Source organism: Episyrphus balteatus, chromosome 4 (assembly GCF_945859705.1).
Source record: "Episyrphus balteatus chromosome 4, idEpiBalt1.1, whole genome shotgun sequence".
In the NCBI taxonomy this organism is placed as follows: domain Eukaryota; kingdom Metazoa; phylum Arthropoda; class Insecta; order Diptera; family Syrphidae; genus Episyrphus; species Episyrphus balteatus.
Genome location: NC_079137.1, coordinates 11425841 through 11450885, shown reverse-complemented (window position 1 = coordinate 11450885; position 25045 = coordinate 11425841). Strand labels below are relative to the sequence as shown.

The following is a 25045-nucleotide window of genomic DNA, read 5'->3' as shown; positions in this document are numbered from 1 at the left end:
AACCAAACATTTTCAAAAGTAACAAAAAATGTTAAATGGTGTGAAGTGATTTCTTTTTGAGAACATGAATTGAACTTTTTAGACCTTTCTGAACTAACCTTGGTAATTCCAACAATTCATATAACTTTTTTGCTAGCCCATCCTTAGTTCAAAAATTATGATAAGGATTTTTTTTTTTTTCAAATTACCAACCTCTTAAAAATCAATATTTGTTTTTTTTTTCAGTTTAAAAATTGTCCTTTTACACTTTTTCTCAGTTAATCATGCTAATTCCAACATATTACATCACATTTCTTCGTTAGCCCACCCTTAGTTCAAAAATTATGACAAAAAAAAACTTTTTTTTCAAATTACCAACCTCTTGAAAATCAAAATTTGTTTTTTTTTTCAGTGTAAAAATTATCTTTCTACACATTTCGTAAGGTCCATGAATCTACATCATTGATTGAAAAAATGAAGATGATAGGTCCCAGATAACATCCTTGAGGGACTTCGGAAATTGCAATGAATCGGTCTGATTTAGAACATCTAAACACAACACGATATATTCCATCAGACAGGTATGATTCCGTCCATTTCACGAAACCAGGTGGGAATCCAAGTGTCTTTAATTTTATATTATCAAATGCCTGGATAAAGTCTGTAGCAATAATTGTCAATAATAATTCAATTTTTTTTTCAATTTTTGTTTTATGAGATAAATTCTGTATTATCTTCCCATAAACATGGTAAAATTGTCTTCTTCGAGCTCAATGCAAAGGGTACTTTTGCTAACAAAGTTTTTGATGAAAGAATGGCATTTCCAAATTCAGACTTTTTGGAGTCAATCCCCGATTTAAAGTGAATTCTTCAAAATGCGTCTATATTTTTTAGTGCATTTTTTTAATTTTTTGTCCATTTATGGTAAATTTTGAATAGTATAATTGTATAATTATATTTTTGTGTCTTCATATTTGGTAATTTTTAGTTTCCCGCGATAAATTCAGTTCTCCACAGATTTTTTAACAGACACACTGAAATTATGACTTGCAATAGAAGATGCATTAATTTCAATGATAAGTTCCGCCGTTTTGCCCAATTTTTTACAAATTGAAGCCTTAATAAGCCTGTCAGTTTAATACGTGCTTGAAACACGTAAAATGCATTACCTTACCATACCAACATTGAAAAAGAACGTTTGTCAAAATACTTTTTTCCCTCAAAAATTAGTACTTTTTATACAAAAAATGCAGCCTCGAAGCATAATACCAACTATATGACTGACATTGACCATCATGAGATTCACCATAATATACTTAATAAATAACCGTCAACTTCCTTACTTTATGTTTAACCGTTACAGATTATTCTCTACAGTTAGAAAAATGTTCATTTTGTCAAAATACTTTTTCCGACCATTGTACATGTCCTCTAACCTCTACCTTCAGAAGGAACTAACAGTTTAACTATGTTTTTCAGCTTCCATATAGCCAAATGTGTGTCACCAGGCTAAACATATACACAATTTGAACTTTTTTTATAATCGCAGGTCCTGCGAGATGCCGATCAAAAAACATTTTCAAACTAAAGTGAAATAAAAACATCAAATCGAACGTGATTTCGTTTTCATTCGGTATTCTGGCCCGTTTCGTTATTTTCCTTCTCCCTTCATTGTTCTTTGAGATAAGGATTTCTCTTTTTTTTTGGTGTGTTGAATTTTGTTTGCCTCTTTTTGTAGGTACTTTGGTGTCGTGTTCCAAGTCATTTGGTATAACATTTTGACCTCTTCCGTCTCAAATAATAGTTTGTAGTTTAGCAAATCGTGGATTTCAGGATATCTACCACCAAGCAAACCGAAAATTGTTATGATCCTTTGAATGTTTTTTTTTTTTTTTTTTTGCTGTTGGTTTACCCCACGATATTGCTCTCAACATTTTGCTGGTAGCCTGTGGGAATATAGGAGCCAACTCTAATGCATTTTTAATAGCACTTGAGCTTTTGTACATGTCATGCCAACAGGAGATTTTGTTTGCTCCAATACAACACACAGCCAACACTGAGCTCACCCTCTTCCCTCAGGCTCATGCCATCCGCCGAAACAAGAGAGTTAGAGGTGGATAAATGATTACTTTACTGCTAAGAGATTAGGCGCATCCTTACCTTATCGCTAAGGAGGATTCATTTTTTTTGTTTTGTTGTGTTGTTCATTTTCAGTCCTTTTTTTTATCCTGTGTGCTATGTTGGTTAAGGGAAATTCCCATATCGGTATGATAATGACAGCTTAAGGCTCAAGACTTGATCCACTTTAAGTAGGTGGAAGCACAGGTTGGTAGGTAGATTGGTAGGTATATATTGGGATATCCTGTGAATAAGCAATTCAAAAATGAAACACACATCTTTCACGATATAGTACAATCTCTCTTGGTCCTTGATAGAAGCCTTGGCTGTTGAGAGATTTTTTCTTTAATTTTGACACAAGGACACGTTTTTGTGTAACGCAAGTTGGTGAAGACACAATATTGAGATGAAATTTTGTTCTGAATTGTGAACAAAAAGACCGGAAATGATTTAAAATTGTGTAACGTCAATGTCTTCTTGTTCTCTCTCAATCTCAGGGGCTTCTTCTTATTTTTTCTTGAAATTTATTATTAGACTTTTTTGCTTCTGACACAAGAAAAAAAAACGAAGAAGAAAAGAAAACCTTGACATATGGATGTTGATAGTGGCATATTGATATTTGAAAATTGCCACAAGATGGTGCTGGAATTTTTTTTTCTTTTTTTTTCGACTTTTTTTTGTTCAGACTTGGGCATCATGTTCGATTGTGAATTTCCTTCCGGGGAATTATTATGTGTGTACGTGATTTTAACCCCAATTTGTATTTTTTGGTCATTTTTGTATGGGATTTTTTTTCGTTTCATTTTTTTTATTTCGAGGGTAACCGATGTTGTGGAGAGAGAAAAAGAAAGGGAGAAATAATACAAGCATTCAGAACATAAGACGAAAATAATCAATTTTATATAAATTTATTTATGTTTTTTTTCTTTTTTTCTTCTTTGAAGTCACGCAAAGGCTGTTTTACTGCAAGGAATAAATGGATAAATTTGTTCAAATTGGATACAAAAAAAAAAAAAAAAAAAACGAAAACATGAAAAAATGAAAAAAATCCATGGAACGTGTTAATGGGATTTACAAAATGATTGGTGATTTGAAAATTTGTATTGCAAATTGATCGAATGGGGATATGGATATTTTGGTTTTTCTAATACTTTAGATAAATTTCTATATAAAAGGATAAAGAAATGATTTTATGTATTAGGGAGCAATTGAAAAAGGGTAGGTAGAGCACGTAGTATATTTGATGTGATTTTGGTAGAGAAAAATCAAAAGATTTTTTGTTAACCTTAAGTCGTCTTAAAAAAGGAGAAAGATTGGTTATTTGGAGACTGTATTACAAATGCGATTAAAAAAAATTTATACAAAATGGCTTTTCGGTGCGAGTTTTGCACCTGAACTGTTTTGGCGCGAATTAACTCAACATATCACAGCCCAGCTTACAACTTATAACGGCGCTGAATTATATCAAATCAGTTTGCTGAATAAAATAAAACTTCAATAGTACCTACTCAAGTATAACAGAAAATTAGTGTTACAATTGCTGAAAAGCTGTTAAAATGTGGTAATAATGAATAGTGAAATTTTCTGTTTGACACGCTGAATAACACTAAATGAGGTCAAATTTTGTATGGTCAGCTAAATGAACGCACAAAATTAAGTAAAGATATTTTTCTTCTTCAAAAGTTTTTGGTCTTTTTCGCTGAAAGATTGGGATGATATTTGTTCGGTTCTGAACAATACTTAAAATCTTCAAATGACTCACAGTTCTTCAAAATCCTTGATTTGATTGCTCTGGATATTGCTGAATGATGCTGAATTAGCACTGATAGGTGGTTTTTGGTGGAAAGTAAAAGAAATTATGCAGTTTTAATAAATCATCATTGCTGAATAGCGCTGAAACGCTGTAATTGATTGTTTATAAAAAGTTTATAAAAGTTGATTGTTTATAAAGGTTTTCTTCAAAACCGCGATATGTCAATACTGTTTACAGTTTTTGTTTGACTTTCTTATAAACGACGACTAATTTCCAAGAAGTCTTTACTAAAAACGTTTTATAAAACAGCTTCATTTATCAAGCTGTTTAAAACAGAATTTTGAAAAAAAAATCAGTTTAACTACAATCTCTCCAGACAATTAGAAAACCTTTCTTAAGAATAAGCTGTTTCCATGGAAACCTTCTTTTTGCTTACAAAATTTAAAAGCTCTCCATCACTTCACATTTTCTTCTGTTTGTATCTTCTATCTTTATTTTTGTTTTCTTTCTATTTTTCTTTGTTATTCAAAATTTCAAAAGAAAAATAGTTAAAGTTTCTGTAAGGTACGTGGTAGAGTGTGGTTTATTTGAAAATATTTTATTGAAATATATTACGCATACGCCATGCAGACCCAACAAATTTCGATACATAAAGAAAATAAATCTATATCCAAAAAACCCTCCGGGTTCTCTTAGATACTAGGAATAAGTTTTAAGCAAAAAAAAAAAGAAAAAATAGAACAAAAAATCATGAAAAACACATGTAACAATCACGTTCGTTTCGTTGGAAGCAACATCGTGTTCGTGCTGCCGTTCTATCATGGCTCTGCTCTCATATAGAAAAAGTAATTCAAGTTCGAAATAGTTGAGGAGGAAACAAATTGAAAATAAATTGGGTGTAATCACTTCTGTGTTAGCTTTTGTATGAAGTAATAAAACTTAACGCTGCTGAATCGCGCCCGGCAAACGGCACCGCACCGGTGATGTTGCTGGTGGTGGTAGTTACGGTGTGGTGGTGTAAGTGATGGTGGTAAATTGGTGGATCAAATCATAAATCAATGTTTGATTTATGAAGATTATGATGACTTGCTTAACTTATTGACTCGCATGTATAGAAAAGCTATTCGAAGTGTATTTAAAGGTATTTTTTTTTTCTTTTTTGACTCTTTTCGATTTGAAACGAAAATTTATTGAAAATAAATTGCCTTTTAAATCGATTCTGTTCTTGTGCGATTAAGTGGATAAATATAGATGTTGGATTGATATGAATGACATAAGTAACTGGGCAATTTGTCATTTTTTTTTTTTTCAACAAGTTTGGATGACATAAATAAAGAAGTTTTTTGACATAGTTGATAATAATAGGTATGTAAAAGGTGTACAAATTTAAATAATAAAATAAATTTTTAAATATTTGGTATTCAAAATAAAGTTATGAAAATATTCAAAAAATGTTGCTCATAATTTCTACACAATTACATACCATTCCAAGAAAATCTTTCACCAGCTTGATGTATAACACAGGTCGACAAAAATAAAAATATTTTTTGTGCTTGGGTTTAATTTGCACTTTTTGGGTTCATTGTAAACCAAAACAATAGATAATCACCCTTTCCCCTCCTAAGATTTGCTTTTGTAGTTTTGGGAACAAAAATACAATTTTCATACCCTGTGAGTCTAACTCGAGTTTAATGAGCTATAGTGCAAGAACCGTGCATTATACAAAAAAAAACTGTAAGGGTATAAAATGCAGATCATTGAAAGATCTACATTTTTGCTGAAGGACTTTATTTGACTTAAATTACAACAAAAAAGTTTTGATGAATACAAGGTATTTTGCTCTGAAAAAACCCTTTTTTTTAGTTCAAACTGTAATATTTTTTTATCTAACTTCAACTTTGGAAACTTTTATACTTTTTTAAAAACTGCAATACCGGGATAAGTTTTAAAAATAATAAACCAGAGTTACACAATACAAATTTTTTTCGTCTTGTTGCTCTGAAATAAAAGCAAGAAATTGAGTTTTTACGAAACTTGGAACTGTTCATTAACTTGCAGAAAAATGGCGTATGAAATAAAAAATATTTTTATTAATTAATTGTTTCTTATTGTTAAGCAATGTTTTATTGAAAGAATTGTAAAAAACAAAAATCAATTATGGGCAGAGGAAGCAAAATACTGATGCAAAGTAGGGAAATTTCAGAAGAACTGCATATTTAATCGAAAACCGTAAGGATTTGGGCTGAACAAGTCACCAAATTCTGAGAGATCTTAGGTTTCGTTTGATCCATTACTTTCTAGACACCCTGTATATGCAACAAAATAATAAAAATACTAATAAGCAAACAAATTAATTTAATGTTTCAATAAATAAAGAATTTCAATATGACCAAAATATACCCCTAGTTTAAGGTTTTAAACATCAAAATAAAGGTATCTTGTGGTACTTTTAGAAGTAAAAACTATAATTTTTGGAAACTTGGGTTATTTAAAAATTTGCATCACAAAATTTTCAAAGCGTTTTTTACTTTCAATGCAAAAATTCACCAATACCAAAATTAAGATTTAACTTGATGAGTTACATAGAAAAATAAAGTTCTGTTCATCCTCTTTTCAGCAGTGTGAAAACCAAAAGTTGATAACAGGTTTATATCTCTAAATATCATAAATCAATTTACATTTTTTTGGAGCTTTCAACATTAAAAAAACCTAAAACAATATTGAAATTCCTTCAGTGCCAAATTCACCAATATCAAAATTTGTGATTTACTTCATGTGTTTAAGATCCTAAAAGCTCTTTTTATGCCGTGGTAAGCTATAAAAACTTAAATTTTTTAAAAAGTCCCGTGCAAAAAAAAAAAATTCCAAACATTTTTCAAAGCAAAGGTCTAAATAAGCTCTATTATTTGCAATCAAAGTTGTGTTTTTTTTTTCATTCGGAGGTAGTTATCTTAGGACTCAAGTCTCGAAACAAGTTTAAGTTTGAAGATGTGAAGTTTAATGAACAGTCCTTTGCGTTTTAAGGGACCAAAGCTACATTTTTGTATTTTTTTTTATTTTCGAAAAAAATGCATTTTTAAAAAACTTCCTCCAAATCCATGAAACATCAAAAGAATGGTCTCATTAAGCCTAATTAACGAATGAAAACCAAAAGTTTCTTTAAGCTCTGCACTTCTGGTTGGTGAGTTATTTGCAATTAATATGTTTTTTTTTTGTTTTACATTTAAAAGCAGATATCTTCGCATCTTTTGTTGGACATCAAAATAAACCCTTTTTATAATCAAAACAATGTTATTAATATTTTTTACTGAATTCTAGTTGAAAGATCCTTTTCACAACAACGCAAACATGCACACAACCAATAATTCGAAAATGAAAAGTTGTCTACCTTCAACAAATACTCCATATAAGTACTTTGTTAAAATCCAAAACCGTAAAAAAAACAACACACTCAAAACTGCGGTACTACTGGACTATTTGCCCACTCGACCAACCACAAACATAGACTCTTCGTTTAAAAACAAAACAACACAAGAATCAGCAACCATCAGGACATAGAAATTCATACAAAACCGAGTATTGAAATTCAGTAAAAAAAAAAATTTAGAGACTTTGCTCTCAAAAATAATCAAATTCTAAAAACACAAAAATTTCCTGATGCGTTTCTGATAGGAAATAGTATTTCTAACGGTATCTCTATCACCTCTATACTCTATATAAATTGGTACACAGAAACAACATTGAATCAACCACTAACCACAGACACTTTGCAGATACAAATTCAATTTTGTGAAATTTTATTCAGGATCTATGGATATTCCCTTGCTTGGTGACGACGATGCTTCGATATGTTGCTGCTGCTGGTGCAGCTGTGTGATGGTTGGTGGTGATGAATGTGTTCTGGCAGTTGATTCGCACATTAAAGGCAATAATAACAACAACAAATAGACAAATGGCACTCAGACACAAGTTATCGATCGCCAATGTTTCAACATTTGGAAACACAGTTACCATACCTCTAAGCCTTTTTTTTCTCCTATTTTCCTTCAGGAAGACGCGCGTTGTGGAACAATTCATGCCAAGAGTTGCAAAAATTTTTGATATTCTTCCTGAAATTCGACACAAGCAGTATCCAGTATTCTTGCTACAATTTCTAGCATTGCCACAAAGCTGCTCCAAAGATACCACCTACGAATAGAAATCACTTTGCAGAGACAGAAATTTTGTCTCTCTCTCTTATTTTGAAGGGTAAAAGTGAATCCTGTGAATCCGTGTCGTTCCTGTGTCGAATGCAGAGCAATTGCAAGCACAAGGTTGCTTGACAGTTTATGTTGCATTATTTGTCATTGCATACATATGAGCGAACTTCCTCAGCTCCTTGGTCGCTAGAATCCTTGCAAAACGTCAACAACAACGTGTGTGTATAAATTTCTTGAATTGAAGTGATGACGACGACAACAATATGATGTGTTGGTTATGATGATGATGATGATAATGATGATGTTTTCAAGAGCTTCTACTAGCTACCCAGCAAGTACTGTCAGTTTCCAGTTTTTGGTTTGTAGGTACAAATGTGGAAAATAGAAGAATCTAGTTCTGATGTGGTAGAATATGGCATGATGGCAAGCGGCAGAAAGAAATTGAATTTCAGTTTTGATAGCTTCGTTTTGTAGAATTTTTTGCCAAAAATTCAATTGCAACTCTTTTTCGAACAAAGAGTGAGATAGTGACGAGTGACTTTTCTGAAATGGTGTTAAAATAGGTTTTATTATTCTTGTTTTTTTTTTTTTTTGAGAGAAATTGCGTTTGTGGATGAACAGAAGTCATAACAATTTATTTTTTTTTGGTTAGAGTGAGAGCTCCAGGTGGTCCAATTATATGCGTGGTCGAAGGTTTTGATGTGTGATGTCTTCATTTTGTCGATAAATGATGTAGTATCTGTGATTAACAATTCTGAATTGTCTACTTATAGGGATGACATGAACATTTCTAGAATAATTTATAAACTCAGCGATGCTTAACATCTGCACACCGATTTGAATATTTGTAAGATGTAAAAAAAAAAAACAATTTAGAACTTACCTAATGTTGCTAAATGCCAAGCAATTACATATTCTCGACAACGATTTCGTTACCCAGCACAGGACTATTTTATCAATGAACAAAATTTTGCCCAGAGTGACACACATTCGAGTTCAATGTGTCATTTGCGACAGTGATGTTAATTTCAGTTTTCAGGAACAAAAATGGAATCAACAAATGCCTGAGCATGATATTTATTTTTTTTTCTGTTTTTTGACTGTTTAATTTTTTATAATAGATTATAATCCAGTCAAATAAGGGTTTAACCTCGGAATGAATGTTAGTAGACATTTTTTTTGCTCAATATCTTCCTTTTGCCATTCTATAACATATCTCAAAAGTCTAGAAAAATCTCATGTCCGCTTGTCGCGATTTCAAGGTCAAATCGCGAAATGGAGATTTTCAAAATTAGCAAAAATAGGCTATGGTATTATATACACATATGATACATGATTTGAAGGTATTTTTTAATGCAAATTCCAAAAAATCTAAAATCAAGACAATCTGACGTCTCTGGAAAAAGTTATACCTGTTTTTCATCTGTCAACTCATATTATTATAACAGTTGCAAACTTACTGCCGAAAAACCCTTAAAAGTTATGGTAGATGAACCAAATTTTGCATGAAAATTTTAGAATCCATCATTATTAAAAATCAAAACAATCCATTACAAAAAATATATATACCTACGAAATAATGGTTTTTTTTTATGGAGGGGCAAATTTTAGGATATGCACTAAAGAAGATTCTTGTTCATCTTAGGAATAAGTGCTAATAGGCTAATTTTTTCATTTTAATCTTTGTTTGGATATTCTTTAACTACCCTCAAAAATCTAAAAAAATCTCATGTCCGCAAGTCCTACTTTTCTTGGTTTGAAGATAAGTTGCAGATTTAAAAAAATTGAAAAACTACACTTCAGATATTTGTGTCAGATCAACATGAATAAGGTGCATTACTTTTCAAGGATGGTCAGGTTGACTTGTTTGTGAGTTTTATTGGAATAAGTGTTAAAGAATACCTTTATATCATGTCGCTTATGTTGGTATACATATAAAAATTTAAACTTTTCTTATTAATTTTTTAAAATCTGCACCTTATTTTCAAACCAAGAAAATTAGGACTTGTGGACATGAGATGTTTTTAGATTTTTGAGGGTAGTTAAAGAATATCCAAACAAAGATTAAAATGAAAAAATTAGCCTATTAGCACTTATTCCTAAGATGAACAAGAATCTTCTTTAGTGCATATCCTAAAATTTGCCCCTCCATAAAAAAAAACCATTATTTCGTAGGTATATATATTTTTTGTAATGGATTGTTTTGATTTTTAATAATGATGGATTCTAAAATTTTCATGCAAAATTTGGTTCATCTACCATAACTTTTAAGGGTTTTTCGGCAGTAAGTTTGCAACTGTTATAATAATATGAGTTGACAGATGAAAAACAGGTATAACTTTTTCCAGAGACGTCAGATTGTCTTGATTTTAGATTTTTTGGAATTTGCATTAAAAAATACCTTGAAATCATGTATCATATGTGTATATAATACCATAGCCTATTTTTGCTAATTTTGAAAATCTCCATTTCGCGATTTGACCTTGAAATAGCGACAAGCGGACATGAGATTTTTCTAGACTTTTGAGATATGTTATAGAATGGCAAAAGGAAGATATTGAGCAAAAAAAATTTCTACTAACATTCATTCCGAGATTTACCCCTTTTTTCTCCTTATTTGACTGTATTATTAGTACAAGTAAAATAGTACATAAAATCAAGAAATAAAAAAAAAATTGTTACACTCATGAAACTTGGCAAAAAGTTTGCTTTTGGGATAAGAACCAAGTACAAAAAAAAGTCTATAAAAAAAAGTTGGGTGGAAGGGTGTTTTTTCGCGGACAAGAAGGTCAAAAACATACTGAAAAAATTTTTTTGTCGAATATCATCACATGACACATGTTTTTAAGATATTTTTTGATGCTGAATCCAATGACATAAAAATAAAGTCAATACGATTGCTCTAAGAAAAGTTATTGCCAATTAAAAACAAGAGTGCTTGTTTTTTGACTTTAACAGGGGCAAAGGATTCATAAAGTTCTTAAAATTATTTTTGGTGAAAGGGTGTTTTTTGATAGGTTGAGTTGTGTGTGAGGAAGGTATCATAACAGCTGACTTAAATTGTATTAATTTTTAAAACTTGGTGTAAATGTTTTGGTTGGTATAAAAATTAAGAATCCTAAAGTATACAAAATTATCTTGAGTGAAAGGGTGTTTTTTTTTAAGAAATGATGAAATTCTGAATTAGTACCACAAAAACTAGGAAAAAATTATTACACCAATGAGAATTAGTAAAAATGTTTCATTTACAACAGAAACCAAGAACAAAAACAGTCTATACAAATATTTTAGGTTAAAGGGTGTTTTTTTGGGAAATAGGGAAAAATCCGCGATAAGTCCGATAAAATCAATGGTATAAATGGTACCCTTACGAAATTCATTAAATATGTTCTCTTTCCCATGGAAATTACGCATAATGTAAGTCTATAAATTTTTTTATGTGAAAGGGTGTTTTTTTTAGAAGTAAAGAAAATATGGGTATATTTGAAAAAGTGTGTATCACTAGAGTAATATTAGTGGTACCCTATTGAAATTTAGCAATTATGTTACTTTGTAAAAACTTGTATTTGTCAACCCAGAGCGAGTAATTTCTGGTGAGAAAGCAGGAAGGAGGCGTGAGTTAATTTAATTTAACTCATGAGTCAACATATAAATCATATGATTCGATTGATGAAATTTCTTATGATGACTCTTCCGTTGAATAAATGACATGATGAGCTGTCCCGTGATGAATTGTATTCAACCCGAAATCTTTTGGATTCCTAAGAACTTTTGACAGAAAAACAGGTACATGCAACACAGTAGTACAAAATACTGTTTTTTTTTTTTCATTTTTATATGTGTAAATCTTGGATACGATTTTTTGAAATTTTAATTTTCAAAATTATTAATCTTTTTTAAAATAAAAAAAAAAATAACTTTTATGTAAAATAATGAAGAAATATCGTTCTAGTCCTAATTATTTCTCCTAACTAATTACCACATTTCTCATTAAAAAAAACCTCATTTAATGTGGTTCTATTATATTTAAGGTAATATTACCACTACCACCAACGCCAAACTGATTAACATTGTTTTAATATATGTCAACAAAATATCCCTAAATCCTTATCTCGCACAGCCCCCAAAAAATGTCAATTTAACATCATAGCATAAAACTCCCACACAATCTCTATGCCTCAAGCACAAAAAACACACACAAAATCTTTCTCTCTGAAACCACAAATTAATCACCGCTAATACTAAATCAACCATCAAATGAAATATTAGCAAAAAGAAAAAACACAAAAAAAAGCAACAAAAAAAATAAGAAAAATAAATGTTCATGAAATAAATTTCATCACCTGAGGTCCTTTTTTTACCTCCCGAAAAAGTAAAGGATCTTCTCCTTCACAGGAAAAAAAAATTGTTCGAAAAAAAAAGAAACCTTCCAAATCTTAGAAAACAAAAACTTCACAAAAAGTAATCATAGTTTAAGAAAACTTTCTACGTTACCATGACTGCTGTGATGCTGTAAGAAGTATAGCCACCATCACCGACCTCCTGACAAAGCTGCCGCTACTGATCAACATCATCGTTCATCCACGAATATGCCGCTGCTGGTAAGAACTCATTTATCTCAGCAGACTTGAAGAAGAAAGAAATACAAAAACCAAAAAAAAAAAAAAAACAGATTTCTTCCTTCATTCATCTGCAAAGAGTCCTTGTTTGAATAAATCTCGCCTTGGAATTTCTATACTACATACTTTTCCAAGTAGCATCAGCCGAAGCAGCAGTTCTCTCTCTAACTACACAAACCAACCACCAACCAAACACTCCAAAGTTATTCATAAGTTTTAATGTCTATTCAAATATTTTCGCAGTTTTTTTTGCCATTTTCTCTGCCGAGAAACCCTGCTTCTTGTGTAAGCGCTGCCGCTCATGAAAAAAGGACACCACACACCAAATCCAAAGTCCGTTCGTTTTCCAAAAAAAAAAAGTAAAAAAAAAAAAACTAAAATCCTTTCTCGGAGACAAACTTCGGAAGGAAAAAAATGTCTGTCACGATAATAGTGCCTGGTTTTGATGTTTCCAAGGCGGAAGTGAATGGCATAAAGATTGGTGCAAAAGATGAGGAAGAAAAATGAATTATCCTGCCACAGCCATGCCGCATAAGGACACGCATACTCCTCTTCAACAAAAATCAAGAAAAACCAAAAAAAAAAAGGATTCCTGATGTCCAAAGAAAAAGTGAAACCTTGAAGCAATGCAAAACTTCATCCTTTCTTTAGCGCGGGTCTTCTAGTACATTTTTTTTTTCTTTCTTGCAATTTTCGGCAGTAGAAAAAGGACAATCGCTCTAAGAATAAAATCGGAACAAACTTTTAGATATCCTGAAAGTGATGTGCAGTTCCAGTGCACCACTGTGTTAATCTTCATTCGATTTAGGTGGAATTTTTGGGTATCACCTGCTGCTGCTGTTCCTGCAGCCTTCAAATATAATGATGATGATGATGACGTTTTTCCAGAAGCAGCAAACCATACTGCAGGACTTTGGAAAACTATTCAATAAAAATTCATGCGAAACTAGTGGATTTGAAGCGTGTGCCATTTTCTTTAAACATTTTTTTTTTTCGCTTTTTCTTAAAGACAGAGGGACATGGTCTTGGCGCTCGAACAGTTTTGAAAGCTGGAAGAGAACAGATTTCCAACATAATCTTTGTATAATCTTTCCTTTTTGGAATTAAAAGCGACCATCATAGAAGAAGTAGAAGAAAAAAATAATAAAACTTAAAAGCAAAGAAAAAGTTTTTTTTTTTTCAAAGAAAAGTTTCTCTGTCGCTGCCCGTCTGTCGGTTGTAGATACTTCTGCAAAAGTTTTGAATCTGCAGAATTCTGTCTGTTTTTTTTTTTTTTTTCATTTTTCATTTTATTTTACTTGCGATAAAGGAATTACAGAGCAAGTTTTGCATTCTTAAAGAAGCAAAAAATAAAAATCGAATTGGAGATTTTAATCAAACCTGAAATTACGATGATAGTTTGGAAATCCAAACAAGTTGGTTCCGCATCTGGAATTCGGCAAATCTAATTCTTCAACCTAAAAGGAGAAACTATTAACCGCGGAGGCATCATATTTCAAGGTCTTTTACACCATAGTAGCAGAGAATTTGTTTTTGCCACAAAACGATTCGTCCGAAAAATTGAGGTTTAATTATTGAGCTTTTTGAACTTTTTTTTGATAATTTTGGTTTTTATGCTGAAGGTCAAATGTAATAATATTCCTAGATTGCATGAGTTTGAAAATATTAAAATATGAGTAGTAGACACGCAATAATTATATAGCATGTGCATCCAGAACTTATTTATTCACTGAGTTAGAAAATATTGAAAGCTTGAGAAGCCGAAAGAAATTTAAAAATTTGTAGAAAGATTCGGCTGAAAGTCAAAATGTAGGGACTTATTTTTAAAATCAAATACACGTTTATTTAACTTATTCAAAAACTAAATTGTTTTTAGAAAATACAGTAGTCTCTCGATAATGTGAGTTACCTAAAATGCGAATGTTCATTGTCATCTCTATAATGTGAACTTGGAAAATTTTTAGACTCTATAATGTGAATTTCCTTTGTAAAAGCTTGCATGTTTTTCTCGTTCTTGCACTAAATTTTTGTATGGGTCTGAAAAGTGCATAACTGTTATTTGTCTAGACTTTAGACATATCTTAAGATATATTGAATGCAGCTGCAGATTGGAGATTTTTGTGCTAACATGATGTTACATCTTTTTATGAAGTTTCTTTAACGTTTTTTTTTCAATAAATGCTTAGGTAAACTGAGCTTCAAATAAATATTTTCTGTGATATTATTGGTTATAAAGAATGTTTTAATCAGTTAAATGACAATTGGAAAAAGTTCCAACAATGTGAGTCCCTCTAAAATCCTAAAACGCCTTGTTTTAATTAGTTCACATTATTGAGGGACTATTGTACTATTTCTATTTACGACCCATTTTTTGTCAATACTGACTTAATTTGTTTACTTTGAGTTGAGTTATAATTTTATAGCTGTATGTTTACGTTTAGTAAAAAAAAAAAAAATATTAAAATACTTCAAAACGTTCATAAGTTTTATAATACATATAGTTGTTATAATACCTAATAAATAAAAAATAAAAATCTGACCTACCGAAATTGATTACGAATACACTGGAGAAATGAAAGCATCCCAAGACGAAAAGGGACAGGTAGCAACACTTATTCCGGGCAATCATCGCCAAAGGTTGAATTCCAAAATTCTTTATTTGCATCAAAAATTCTGTATGAAAATAATTCTGTTATCCATTATTCTGCTTTTCTATTGTTCTGTATTTCAAAGGTCTTTAAATTCAAAACCTTGCATTTCAAAGTCCTGTAAATTTTTGAAACCAAATTTTGGCACATTGTATAAAATACAATACAATACATCTTTTTTTGATTTATATTAATCCTCTGTAGGCACACCTCTTTTTTGTGACGTGATAGGCACACGGGTGCGAATTTGGCTTCTTCTTTTTCATGTCGCTAGAACTTTTTTATGTCTCATATTTTATAGAGAAAACTTATATGAATTTGATGTAGAATTTTCCGAGGAATTCGAATATTGTTTTCACAATTTAAAAAAAAATGTATTTACACCAATATAAAGTGACTTTTTTGCACCCACTTTTTTGAAAAAATGTAATTTTTTCATTTTTGTCGTGCCAAATTCGCACCCGTGTGCCGACAGAGGGTTAAAACTACTTTATAAAACCCGTAATATGAAAAAATTTCAAATTTCATTAAAAAAATGTTCTTTGGAATGTACCGTTATAAATGATTTTCTTAAAAAAGTTTTCTTATCAAATGATATCTAGAACTTGTATAACTATATACAATGGTTCGCACTTACTTGCATTCATATTTTCAAACCAAATTTCAAGAAAGTTCAATAGTTCTTTTGAAAAAAAAAAATGATTTTTCAAAAAAAAAATTAAACATGTGTTTTTAAAAATCCAAAAGTGGTATTTTTGAACATTTTTAATTTATGGTTACTAAAACGTTTTTTATATAAAAAAATTTCATTGAAATCGGTGTTTTAGTTTACCATAAAGCCAGACATAAAGAACACAGTTCAATGGCCAGTACCCTTAATATATCGATACAACAAATAAGAACGTTCTTATTTGCCGATTTGTATTTTTTTTTAAATCAAAATCGTTAGAGCCTTTTAATAAAAGAATAACATTTTCCATATTGTACCGTTAGTTTTAGTCTAAACAAAACCAATTTCCCTTCTAGGGAAAACCAATAACCCTTAACTACGAAGTTTGAAGAAATTCCCTTCACTGGTTAAGGCTACAGCTTCAGATAGAGACAATCAGACAGACATACAGACAGAAATAATCACGAGACTCATTTTTTTTTAAATTATCTACTGTAACGAAGCGTTACATTTCTCTATATGTATATACCCCCGGACTATAAACTGAACTACTAACCGGTAGCGCCTGGACTATAAACCCATTCCACTACCATTACCTGCATTATCGAAATCCAATTTTGCAACTGTACGCCCGGACTATGAATTCCAAGCAACCGTACCACCCGGACTATAAGCGTACCTACCAACCATCACCACACCACCGACAGCAACAACAACAACATCTTATATTTAAGAATTAGTAGAAAGTATAAGAAATTACTCTTTGTTTTATACGATTCACACTTACTTTAAGTAATAATATCACTAAGTAGATATAAGATTTGTATGAAAAATCGAGAATCGTCAACCTTCGAACAATAAAGAAGTAGTTCTCCCGCCGCTACTAGAGTTGAATAGCAACTTGGTTATGGTGACCGTGGTTCAATTTTAATTAATTGTTCCTATTTTCAATAAAAGTTTTTAGTTTTAATAAATAACTCTTTCACCCTCGTTAGGAGGCTGTGCTTTAGGGACTTAATTACTTCCCACTCATTTTGAGCCTGGGCTTTCGCCGAGAGTTATAGGTAGCGCTCTATTCACCCTCGTTAGGAGGTGTGCTTGGAATATTCCCTATCACCTTGGGCCTGGGCTAATTCCCACTCAAGGCAGGGCTTTTCTAATCAGAGCATGTTAGGATATATTATTATGTAATAAATGAAGAAAAAAATATAATAAATAAAAGAAGAATAAATAATTGTAAATAAGAAAGTAGTTAGTTGATTAAACGAATAAAGAACATTACTAATTGGAAAGAATTCGGTGTTTTCACTCTAACTGAGTTTTAAGATTGCTTTCCTCAGAACGAACCTTGGATTCCGGCGAGCTTACCTCAGCCTTTGAAAATTAAGCATCACACTACCATTGTAATGTCGTTTTTCTTTTTCGAATCCTAAACTTTGCTCATAGTAGGGAACTATGTACATTGTACAATGTACATATGCACTGTAACTCTAACCTCAAATGCTTAGCAGCGGACAAAAACCGCTTAGGAATGAATGGTCATTAAAAGTCAAGTGATTTTATGTTTTAATTGAATACATCTAGATAGTCACTGTGGCGTATGTGTAACTTTTTTGTTTTTAAAGAAAAATAAAATGCACGACTGGGGTCGCACGTACTTGCTCTTATGCTTAAAGTAACTCTAATGTTAAAGCTTTTTATTCAAGAAAATTAGGAAAAATTTGATATTTTCAAGAAATTTCATAGGTAGTGTAAAAAAATAAAATCTGTTCTTATAATTAATTAAACACCGTTTTTAATTATGTTTAAAAAAAAACAAGTATGCCATTTTATTACTTGTATAAAAAGGTATTTTTAGAAAAAAATTTCGAAAATCGTAGGAGCCGTTTTTTTAAAAAATAATTTTTATATATAAAAATTTCTAACATTTTTCAAAAAAATAGTTGGTATTTCATTTTGAAGAAATAATTAATTCACACATAAAAACTAAATTTCAAAATTTTTCATTAATCCGTTTTCAAAAAATTGAAAATTTTCTAAAATTTTAATATTACCTTTACTGAAACACTTTTGTATAAAAATTTTCATTAAAATCGGGTTAATGTTGTACGAGATATTCAGAACCGAAAAAAACCGTTCTATGACAGGTACCGTTAATAACGGTACAAAAAATATTTATTTTTATTTAAAAAGTTGGCTCTTATGTGTAATACTACAAACAAAAATTTTAATCAAAAACGTTAGTGCCGTTTTTGAAAAAAATGTACTTTTGTATTTCCGTTAAATGGCAGGTACCGTTAGTTTTGGTCATAAAAAAAAAAATTCAATTTCCCCTCTAGGGAATCACCAAAAACTGCTAACTACCAAGTTTGAAGAAAATCACTTCACTTGTTTAGGCTGCAGCTCCAGATAGAGACAGACACACAGACAGACAGACAGACAGAATTGCCGGACCCACTTTTTTGGCATTCTCCATCATCGTAATGTCATGTAAAATTGTTATCTCGAGTTCGATTTTTTTTACGAATCCTAAACTTGCCCTATAGTACCTTTATCGCAAGTAAAAAAAGGAAACGGAAATATACGCCTTACAAATTATAGAACTTCAATTTTATATTTTATAGAACTTTAAATCATCAAAGTAAGTCACAAGCTTGATTGCTGCATGACACCTACTTGACAGACTTGTAACAAGTTAAATAGAATATTTCAATCTAGGATTCCTGCTTCTAAAGATAATTTAATTCGCAAGAAATCGATCTATTTTACTCATATAAAACATACGAGTACATATAAACACACACCGAATTTTCCATTCCTAAAATTTTCCCTTCTGAGCTCCTTTAAATTATCCTAACAATATCTAATTTAAATTAGGATTGAATATGGTAACTTGTTTGCAAAGCAGCAGCAGCAGCAACAGCAGTAGTAATTTTCTCATTTCTCACAGAGTTAAATCTCATTAAACCCTGAAATGAGTGTCTTTTTTTTTTTTTTTTTTTGTTAAATTATTCATACTAATTCCACCCATGATATTAAATTTTAAACAAAATTTAGGCATCACATGTCTGTAAATATAATGCCTGCGACCTATATCTTATATGCCTATACCATCAACATCAACCTACCTTTTTGCTGCTCCATATGACGCGGAAATAAATAAACGAGCCTTGAGATGAATACAAAAAACAACAAAAAATAAATAAATAAAATAACACAACATCTCCTCTATATCCATTCCACCATCGATTGACAAATTATTAGCTATTCCAGAATGCAGAACATCTGGGATTTACAGGCGTGCCCTTCAAAGCCGATATCATCTCCTGAACACCTGTGATGATATAGAATTGTAATAAATTTTCACTCTACTAACGACCCACTTATGTTTAAGAACGACGCCGATGACGACGTAAAGGTTGAGAGAGCATATACACACTCCATGAAGCCTCCAAATTTTCACTCACCCTTCGCTACTACTCCTATAGGTCTTCGTTAAGACTTGCCTGGTACTCCCAAAATACCTCCTATGCGCTCCTCTAAGGTTGTCGTCGTTTGTTCCTCTAACCTCACTCAGTTAGAGCATTTTTTTTTTGTTCATTTTTTAGGTCCCTCTCTATATAACATTGGCAGAGGTAGAACCCTCTGGGTCCCGGCTTTTCACTTATAATTTAAATTACGTGCAGGTGAATTTTCATTCAGGAGTGAAGTATGGTCGATTCGGGGGGGGGGGGGGGGGGGAATGACGAGGGTGGTATCTATATTCTATTTATCAACATTTTGCGCCTGTTTTTAAATAAAACATTAGAATCACTATGACAATCACGTACGAAAATGGGGAAAATTGAATTTCACGAAATTTATGCCAGAGGTTTTTTTTTTCCTTCTTTTTCTTCAGTTTTTGTGGGGATACATTTTCACGAGTTTTTCACTTAGTTTTTCGTGAGCCATTCAAACGCATATTCAAAAAAGAAAACAAAAAAGAAAAAAAAACTTAAAAGTGTGTCGCTGATGGAGGGTTGATATTGTTTTAGGAACTAGGAAGTATTTTCTCCCTAGGAATGTCACATCCATGACAAAAAAAAGGAAACACAAGTCTTTGATTTAAATTACATAATCTTTGGTTTATTCGGTTCGTGTTTTCATGTTGTTTTGTAAGATGACTTTTTTGTTCAAATTTAAATAGATGAAATGATAAAATACCAACGCACATTGGTGGCTAGTTGAAAAGCTCATATAAAACAAAAATCTTAAAGGGCTTTCATAGCTTATGTTAATGGTACTTACATTTACTAAGTTTAGTTTTGAACCTTTATTTGTATTTTTATGGTGACAACACAATTTGAAAAGTTTCACAATTAATCAACAGTCACACTTAAAAGTAGTTATACAAATAATAAGCACGGAAATACATAATATGGTAGGTACCTATTCTGTGTTCAATACAAAACTGTCAGAATAGGGTTACCTTTGTGAATTTGATAACTCCTTCGTTATTTATTTTGGGTTGGGTTTCTATTGATAAGCTTTTGATTTTCTCAGCTGAAATTATTATTCCAATTATTATATCGTGGGCAAAGCACAGTGGGTCACCTCCCATACAATGTGCGGTCAAAAATATAATGACCATTTTTTTTTTAATGATACACCTGTATTATCATTTTATATGATTTATTATTGCAAAAAAATGCATCAAGTCAGTTTTTTAAAATTTTGGTTATTTTCAAGAAAAATAAAAAAGGTAAAAAAAAATTTTTTTGAAAATATAAAAAAAATGCTTAATGCCGGAAATGGACCTGCCTATCAGTCGAGCACTTTACCATTACCCTTTAGTTCAGTCTTTTATAAAAATAATAGTGCCAAAAAGGATTTTTTTTAGTTTTACGTTGTAATTTTTTTGAAGTGAAAACTTCTTTAGTATCGTAGTGATTTGAAACAAGATGAAACGAAAACGCGACACGACTTCAACTTGTTATAACTTTTTTGTTTTAATAGATAGATGAATGAAATTTGTAATGTAGATAGGTAATTAAATAAATTATAAATGTACAAAATTTCAAATAATTTCATATTCAAAATTCTGAGATAACGGTAAAAAGATTTTCTTTTCCAACACACGTTATATCTTTTGATCTAGTGCACATACAAATCTGATTTAACTTTAATACGCATGCTGATAACATAACCTTTTATTTGATATATCACACATAACGTTACGTGCTCTACAAGTTACACAATCTTAAATTTAAAAATACCTCAAAACACCTGTGGAGATCTTTTGGCGATGACCAGCTACCAGTGTAGGAAGTACCGTAATCTCAGTATGGAAATTCGACATGGTTGACTTTAAAAAATTCTAACTTCTCTTGTAGACATCTTTGAAATAAGATTTATGCATTATTATACAAGGTGACACAATAAGCTTTCACATGGTATAACATTTTTGTTATACCATGTTGTTTTGCTTTTTTTTATGAAATTTCATCGAGTTTAAAAAATTCTAGCACTTTTTGTAGATGTCTCATAGGTCTGATCGATATATATATTTTGAGCTTAGACAATAAGCTTTCAGATGGTATTAAATTTTTTATAGGTTGTTAGGGAAAAAATGCATTTAATAGCGTTAGAAGATAAAAATACGTGTTTTTTCGCTTTTTTCATGGAAATTGATCGAGTTCAAAAAATTCTAGCTGTTTTTGTAGACGTCTCATAGACCTGATCGATATATATGAGATGAGCTAAGACAAAAAGCTTTCAGATGATATAAAATTTATATAGGTTGTCATATAAAAAACATGGAATTGAAGGTGATAGAATAGAAATAGGTAGATTTTTTCTATTTTTTTCAAAAGGTTTCACTTCTACCGCGTGTGAATTGCACACATGATTTTTTTTTTTCTCCGTGTATCGTCATTTAAACTCGTATTACTCGAAAAGGGGAAAAAAGGGGAAAAAACGGCGCTATTATTTCGAAAGGTAGGACGGTATTCTTCATTTGAGAACTTAAATTGTAGAGGGCACTCGAAGGCAAACCAACTAAATCTCTAATTTAATGAAAATTGAGCTAAATAAAAATGGTTAAAATTGCTTCGCTAACGAGCCCCATTACAATTAGCCTTAATGTTATTTAACAATATAATTTATGTTTTTAGAAAGAATTAACCTTCTCGTTTAATATCCATAACAATTTAATACTGTTCACAATTTTTAACACCCGCTATCACTATCGCAAGTTCACACCTTATAACTGCAGCGATTAAAAAACTGTACCTTTTTTTATATACCGACTTTGAATGGCTATTAAGAAATGAAAAAAAGGGTAACCGTCAAATTTTTTTTGGTTTTGGTTCGATGGGAGATTATAGAACGTTGTTTAATCATTGGATTTTAAAAAATTGACATTTACTTTTTTTATTTTTGACCTATGGCGGGGCCCACTGTGCAAAGGGTCAAAACCCAAATCTGCAAATTTGTAGTTTTGAGAAAAACGGTTTCAAAGTTTTGGAAACCCATGCAATCTTATGGAAACTTGTGCAACGGAAATTGATATTTTAGACTTCTAGTCAACAGATGGATGATTGTGATCGACGCAGTGAATAGAGGGACCGATAACAAGTAAAATGACATATTAAAGTGATATTTACGGACCCTTAAGTGGGGTTCTAAGGCCCTATTTGAAAACATTCACATGACCAATCAAACTATAGCTGGATCTACACTAGGTTGATCAACAAGTTCAACATACTTTCCAAATCGACATAATGAACAGTGGTACCACTATTATACTTCAATTGAAGTAGATCTACTTCTTTAAAAAAAAAAAATTAAAATCTACTTCCTACTTCGCACCATCACAAAAATATCGAAATCTATTTCTTAATTTTAAAATCTCTGTTCCAATCTACTTCAAGTTATCAAAATATAAGCCAAATCTACTACTTTTTCTTTTAAGAAAACCAAATTGTTACAAAACAATGTTTAAAAATATATTTATACCGAAAATATGTAGTTTGAAAGAATTAATTTTTTTGGTTTTAGTTGGTTATACTAATTAAATTATTTAACTTAAATAAATTTAATAGTACCTACCTATTATTTTTTTTAATATAGATTTTTTATAAAGAAAAGGATATTTGGAAATCTACTTCGATTTTTTTCAATCTACTTCCATTTTTTCTTCAAATCTACTTCGACTTTTTTTTCTGCAAGTGGTAACGCTGATAATGAATAGTTGAACCTTTCCAAACTGGGCTCAGATATGTCCTACATGCATTAGTAAGAATAATTTGGAAATGTTTAACATAAAAATGTTTCCATAAAAAAATGTTACACATACACCATAGTGAACCTTTAAATTTTAATTCTCCCTAATTTAATCACTGACTAAATCATAGAGAACTTTCTCTATAGACTAAATAGAGAAACAAGCTTACTTTTGCCAAGTTAACTCAACAACAAGACCTCAAAAAACCATTGCGATTGATTTATGAATAGAGCTTTAAAGAGACCTTTCTCGATGGATTTGGAGGAAATTTTTCAAAACGCATTTTTTTCGAAAATTCACAAATAATGTTAGATTTGTAATTGTTGTACCTGAATACATAGTCCAGTTTACTGGCAACTAATTCTTTAAACCAAATAAATCAAATACATAATTATTAATTTTGTGTTTTAAATGAAAAATAAGTAACTTTTGAGTTGCTGAAAAAAAAAACACCGGAAAATACAGATGTAATTTTTTTTTTTTCTTTTTAGAATTTTTCTATGTAATTTAATGGTGGATAAGATGACGACTAATAGAACCCATTCTTGTGACATTGCCCCAAGGAAAGCAGCAGCTCCAGTTTTATGACTTCTAATGATTCTATTTTGCAATTTAATTTCCTTGTTGGAGTCTATAGAAGAAGAATTTTGTGAATAAAAAAAATTGTAAAAATAGAATGAAAAAATTAATAAAAAACGAAAAGCAAGATTTGTTTTAATTCAAAAAATTAACAAGTTGACACGTACTATCTTCCTCAGTGATTTAACAGGCAAACATGTTAAAGAAGTTAGTTGTTGGTATGAATTGAATGAACCATAGAATCATAATTTATTTTTGACTCCTCCTTCTTAAAGCGGTCTTTTTACAGAAAAATAAAAGATTTTACTAGCTATGTGTGTCTGTGCTGTCAAAGCAAATCCAGCAATTATAGTTAATTTACTTACTCATACTCATATTCCTTAGGAGTTAATTTATACATATTACACTGAGGAAAAAGCCACTATAAAACAACGTAAAATCAATGAAAACCACAGGATTTAACTATTATTCGGAATGATTTTGCGTTGAAGATGAACATTCTAAAATCAATCTCTTTCCTACATTTTACAATCTACTAAATAATCTAGAATTAGAAACTAGTTCACCCACCATTTAATATTTACTGTTTTATTTTTTGGACAGATTTAGATCAATCGAATCGAAAAACAAACTGATATTTTTACTAATGAAACAGAAGGTATTTTTCAAAATGTTTCATACAAAATTCTCAGTGATTTACTACTGGGCGAACATATTTGAGAAGTAAGCTGGTTTTATAAAACAGAATTTGTTATTTATTTCTGACACCTCCTTCTAGTAACGGTCCAGAAGAAGAAAAATGTATGAACTAGACTAGCTCTTTTTACTTTGTACTTACTCCTCTTATTCTTAACAAGTTAATTTATAAATATAACTGTCTCTTTTCTACATTTTAGAATCTGGGCAGCTAGATAATGCTAGAATCTAGTACTACCCATAGTGCCGTAGTAATGGCCCATCCATCACTCAAAAAGAAGAATGATTAAAGAGCAGAAACCTGCTTCATCAATATGGTTGCCTGGTATTTCGTAGCAAATTTGTTTTATAAATTTTTCCTCAAAAAGCGAATTTAAATTTTTTTAAATTTATTTTTCATAATTTTTCGGAATTCGGAACGAATTTCATACAAAATTCTGAGTAAGTAACTAGGCGAACATGTTTCAGAAGTAAGCTGATTGTTATTCATATGTGACTCCTCCTTCTAGTAACTTACTCC

At 30.9% G+C, this 25045-nt stretch overlaps 2 long non-coding RNA genes across 4 annotated transcripts in view; both read left to right on the top strand.

Annotated features, from left to right (window-relative positions):
- Positions 1-25045, top strand: part of LOC129919857 (uncharacterized) — a 181781-nt gene that overhangs the window by 154893 nt on the left and 1843 nt on the right. The window lies entirely within an intron of this gene.
- On the top strand, positions 493-23956 carry LOC129919859 (uncharacterized). Its single transcript, XR_008773130.1, has 2 exons — positions 493-589; positions 23742-23956. It is a non-coding gene; the product is annotated as an uncharacterized LOC129919859 (long non-coding RNA).